Source organism: Arachis ipaensis, chromosome B10, assembly GCF_059453495.1.
Source record: "Arachis ipaensis isolate K30076 ecotype BB chromosome B10, ASM5945349v1, whole genome shotgun sequence".
Lineage (NCBI taxonomy): Eukaryota > Viridiplantae > Streptophyta > Magnoliopsida > Fabales > Fabaceae > Arachis > Arachis ipaensis.
In genome coordinates this window covers 49,608,399-49,614,347 of record NC_142435.1, presented here as the reverse complement: position 1 = coordinate 49,614,347, position 5,949 = coordinate 49,608,399, and positions in this window count along the sequence as shown.

The window sequence follows — 5,949 nt, the reverse complement described above, 5'->3', positions numbered from 1 at the left end:
GCCGACGATGGTGACCTCCCCACACTTAGAAGAAAGCATCGTCCTCGATGCTACAACTGAGGCTGGATGAGAGGGTCAACGTCTGCAGCTGGCTCTGGCTGTGGCTGTGGTTGTGGCTGTGGCTCCACAAAAGTCTGATGTGTCTCTGTGGGAGCCTGAGTCTGTGTAGGTGCCTCTGCCTACTGAGCCTCCTCCTCCAGAGCCTCCTCTTCCGCCTCAGACTGGTCAGAAGGAGTATCAAAATCGGAAGGCATGTTGGCGCCCAATGATGCCAGCATCCGACTCAAGCGCCCATAACGTCGCCTGTTGCGATGCTCACTCTGATCCATGCGCTCTATAAGGTGCTGCAAGAGTCGGTAAGTCGGCTAGGGTGCTGATGATGGCGGTGTTGGCCTGGTAGATGTGGCTGGTGCTGTAGAGGTACCGGCTACTACTGAAGAAGAGGACGCCTGACGTTGGGATTTTTGCTAGTAAAGAAGTTCATAAAAACAGTCGCGTTGTAAATATAGTCTCTAAACCGACAGAAATCCTTTCATACAAACATTTTTGGGTGTCACAAGTAACAAACCCCTTTAAAAATTGTTAACCGAGTATTCATACCTCGGGTCGTTTTCTCAAGGAACTGCAAGGAAGTATATTCTTATTATTGGCTATAAAGGTTGTAATCGGGGTTTAGAAGGTGAGAAGCAAGTGATTTAAATGACAAGTAAAGTAGATGGCAATTAAAATAAATAAATACTATAAAGCAAACTTCTGGCAAGGTAAAAGGATTTGGAAGTCCAACTTGGTTATCTCCCTCAGCAATAATGAAAGTTGAATATAAATTCCACTTAGTTAACCTTTACTAAAGTAAAGGAAAGTCAAGGGACTAATTAGTTTGACCTTCGAATCCTATTTATTTCCTAAGAAAAAGTTAGGATTATTGAAGTTCAGTTCAATTAGCAAGATAACGATTATCAATTATGTTGAGTTTGATAACTGTTGAGTTACTGATTTCTTAACCAAGACCAAAAAGGGAAAAAGTAAATTGCTGGAATAGAATATCTTCAGATTGGAAACAATGGTAACACAAATTAAAGAGAAAGCAATCAATAACTGAAATACCTCAAATATCATTAATTCAAATAACAATCTGTAACATGGAATAATTCATAAATTAAATTATAAAAGTAAATAATCAACTTAAGTGCTGGAATAAATAAATAAAAGTGAGAAGGGAAGCTTAAAACAAGAAACATAAAACCTGGATCGAGAGTCACTCTTAAAAACTAAGAGAAGTCCTAAATCCTAATCCTAAGAGAGAGAGAGGAGAGAACCTCTCTCAAACTAAATCTAAATCATGGAAAGTAGTAAAAATGCGAGCTCTCTCTTGAATAGATGCATTCCCCCACTTTATAGCCTCTAGTCTGTGTGTTCTGCACCTGGATCTGGGCCAAAAGGGCTTCAGAAATCGCTGGGGGCATATTTTGTAAATTCTGATACGTGGCCTCTGTCACGCGTCCGCGTGGGTCACGCGGTCGCGTCATCTGGAGTTTTCCTTGTGGCGCGGTCGCGTCGGTTACGCGTCCGCATCGAATGCGCTATGCTCAAGTCGCGCGGCCACGTCAGTCATGCGGCCGCGTCGCTGCTTCTTCGCGCCTGGCACGCGATCGCGTTGTCCATGCGATCGCGTGGATGCCAGTTTCTTCAAAACTCCGTTTCGCACTTTCCTTCCATTTTTGTACGTTTCCTTCTCCATCCTTTAAGTCATTCTGCCTTAGAAAATCTGAAACTACTCAACACACTAATCACGGCATCGAATGGAAATAAAGGTAATTAAAATGATTAATTTTAAAGCTTAGGAAACATGTTTTTCACATACATCTCATAATAAGGAAGGGAAAGTAAAACCATGCAATTAATATGAATAAGTGGGTGAAGGATTGAATAAATCACTCAAACTAAGCACAAAATAACTCATGAAATATGGGTTTATCAACCTCCCCACACTTAAACAATAGCATGTCCTCATGCTATATCCAAGGTAAAGAATAAGGTAAGGTTAGAGTGGTGGAATGTTATGCAATGCAACCTATTCTAAATGCATCTGCCTAAATGAGTCATGCAATTCCAATTTATCTACTCATATATAAAGCTTACATGTAGTCAAATTAATTCACATTCTCAAGGAGTCGTATATATATATATATATATAGCCAACCCTTAAATAATAAAGCATTTTAGCAAATGAGATGGAAAATAAAAATATTGTACAAACTTGCAAAATAATTAGTAAATTAAGCACAGATATATGTTGATGAGTTATTGAACCCTCAATGGATTTTGTGTTTACCCTCTAGTCACTCAGTGTTTATTGGGTTTATTCACTCTACTTTTCCTTTTATTCTTACTTTCTATAACTTTGTTTTTCATCTAACCAATCAACAATTATAGAGTACAGTCATACCAAAAGTCATGAGGTCTTTAATTAAGGTTGTAATGGGGCCAAGGTGAAGGTAAGGATATATGTATAAGGCTAAGTGAGCTAATAAGTGAATCCTTAATTAGACTAAGATCTCACCTAACATACATATTTAGTAGAACAAAACTTTCTTTACCAATTTTCTCATATTATCCCACTTGTTGTTACATGCTCATGTTTCAATTTTATTTTTATCCCATGTGCATTGCTTTTATTTTGCATTGGGAAATTCTTTTGTATCCCCTTTTATTAAATGCTGAAAAAAAAAACTTTTTTTTAATGCACATAGTAATTGAATCACTTTGATTTCTCATGAGCATGCTTCCCAAATTTTATTTTATTTCTTTCAACTTTTCTACCTTTTGTTTCTATCATCCATGTTCCCAATAGGTTTCCCACATTTTAATCTATTCATAATTTTCTATCTTAAGCTAACCAAGGATTCAACTTGGGATTTTATTTTGTTTTTCTGCTTAAGGCTAGTGGTGTGGCTAAATAGAATAAAAGGGATTTTAAAGGCTCAAGGGGGCTAACAAGGGTGATGTGAAAGGTAGGTTATTTTGGGGTAAGTGAGCTAAAAATCAAATGATGGCCTCAATCATTCTTTTGATATGTATCTATATTCTATATTCTATATTCTATAATTGGACATATAGATTAAAGCAAAGTAAAGAACATCAGAATAAAAAGAAGCGAAACACATAGGAATGAAATTATGGTTTGAATGCAACCATACAATTAAGCTCAAGACTCACAGGCTGTGTGTTCTCTAACTCAAGCATCATATATCATTCATATATGTTATGCAGGTTTAGTTAAAAATTCCCATTATTCTCATAAAAAAAATTATTTAGGGTGGCCTTTAAAGTTTTAATGTTCCTCCTTGATGAAATGTTGTCAACTTAACTATAGGATGTAATGCTATATATACAAGGTTTATGGATTTAAATCTGTTATGTTCAATTTCATAGCTTACTTCCTTTTTATTTTTCAATTTAAACTATGCTATCTTATGCTAAAAAGGGTAAACTATACTAATTAATCCACTAATAAGTCAGAATTGCAAACTAAACTAAATAACTAAAAATATGAACTAAAAATATAAATGCGGAAATAGAGTAAAAATACATAAAAGTAGCAATGTATAAGTACTCAGAAAATAACAGTAAAAAGAAAAATACAGAAAAATATCCAAAAATAAGAGAAAAAAGAGATGTAGTGGTTCACCAAAATAAAACGCCAGAGATGGCGACCTCCCCACACTTAAAATGAAGCATCGTCCCTGATGCTCAGTCAAGCCGGGTGTGAAGGGGTGTCATCACTGGTAGGGATGGTAGCTGGAGGCTCTGTGGTGGTGGTGGGCTGAGGGTCTGGCTGCTGTAGAGGCGGTGCTGACTGGATCAGGATCTCCAGATCTGCAGCCTCGATCTGATGCGTAACCTCCTGATGTGGTGCAGCCTGCTCTGTGCCTGCCTGCGGATGGGTTTCCTCCTGGGGCTCATCCTCCTCCTCCTCTGATGGCTCTGATGGTGTGTCGGGCTCGGAGGGGATGTCACCACCCTGTCGGATCATCAGCTTCAGATGTGAATAGCGTCGCTGGCTGTGACGCTCCAATCTCTCATACCGGCGCCGGTTACGGCGCTCCATCTGATCAAGCTGTCGGAATAGGCGGTGCACGAGGCGGTATACGGGCTCAGAGGCAGGTGGAGGTGCAGTGGTGGCAGCAGGGGCAGCAAGTGCAGCCGTGGATGAAGAGGGTCCAGCAGACGGTGGGGCTGTCTCATCAATAGCAGGGAAGGGTGGTGGTCTGGCGCCCAAAGATAGGAAGCTCCTGCTGTGAGGAATGATCTTCCTGCAGTCCGCCGCTGGTGGTCTCTCATCGGCATCCTCCCATGGCACGTCAGCTCGACGGCCTATCTGTGTAACCAGATACGGAAAAGGAAGGGTGCCTCGGACGTGGACCCTGGCCATATAATGCCGGATAAAGCGTGGCAGATAAAGGTCCTTATCCTCCATCACACACCATAGGAGGGTGATCATAGCAGCCGAAATCTCCGTCTCATGAGTACTCGGCATCACATAGTTGCTTAAGATCTGGTGCCATAACCGAGCCTCATCATTTAAGTACACCCTCTTGATCCCTCTAGGCATGGTGGTGTCCTGACCCATCTCCCAAGGAACAGTCGGGTCGAGAGCTATCCGTGCCTTCACAGCATCCCAATCAAACTGCATCAGGCGCATGTCCTCCTCAGCCTTTGTATAACCATCAGGTTGATCGGACTTGGCTGGGAGCCGGAGAATGTCCTCTATGGCCTCCTTAGTGACCAGAATCTACTTTCCTCTCAGGTTTACTGCATCGAGGGTGGTGATGTAGTAGTTGCAGTAGAATTTCCTGACCCAAGATGCATTGACCTCTGTCAGTGCTCTCTCCAGAAAGAACCAGCCTCTCTGCTTGATTTGCTCAGTGGTGTACTGCTAGAGTGCTTCTGGAATCCTCAGAGTTCTCTCCAGGTATAGATTCCTGGAGTTTGCAAATGCCGGATACTTCAGTTCACAGTACCAGTTTGCAAATTTTATTGAATCATTTGCAGGGAGCAGCTGGTCAGCTTTTTCCTGCTGTGTAAAGTTCTTCTCCTGCCATGAGGAATCATGCATTAGGTCAATGATGGACTGGGAGGAATCTCCTCTCTTGTGCTTGCCAGTAGCCTTGCCTTTTCCTTTTCTCTGTGAGGCAGACAACCTGAAAAATGGAAAATCAGGATATGGATAAAAATAGGGAAGCAAATAGGCAATTAAACAAAGAAAACTCAAAGCGGCAAAGGAGAATTTGAATGAGGTAAATGAGTTAAGTAAATGTGCATTATGGATTGTGTAGTAGTTTAAAATTTGGAAAGGAAGAATTTACAATCCAAAATGTATCAGAATTCAAGTTAAATAGAAAAATTGTCATTATGCCATGGTTAGAAAGTTAGAGGAAAGTGAAAAATCAGAAAAGAGATTTTAAAAGGTTAGTATGGTTAGATTTTGAAAAAAGAATTTAGTAAATTAAAATTAGTGAGTCAGTAAAATGCGGGTTAAAGTAAGCGGCATAAGGAAAATAGTCCATGTAACAAGGATTCACAATTATGACTAAAAATAACTCATAACCGAACAAGGAAAACAGGGTGATGTTGATTCAAAGAGATATAAAGAAAGCAAGAATTGGAATCAGAATATCACAGATGCAGTTTATAAACCAGGAAATCAAAGAGGATAAGAAAGTTTGCCATAGCATTCATGAAACGGTTTGGTTAAAGCATAGGACAACAGAGTTCAGATTGCCAAACCAAAACATGAATGAAAACAATTTACAAAAAATTTGGGCAGCATTCTGGCTAAAATTGGATTGTCCCGGAAAATAAACAGCAAACAAGGCAGTTCATATGAATTAAAAAGTGAAGCTGCAGGTACATATATATAATATAAACATGAAAATTCAATGTAAAGAA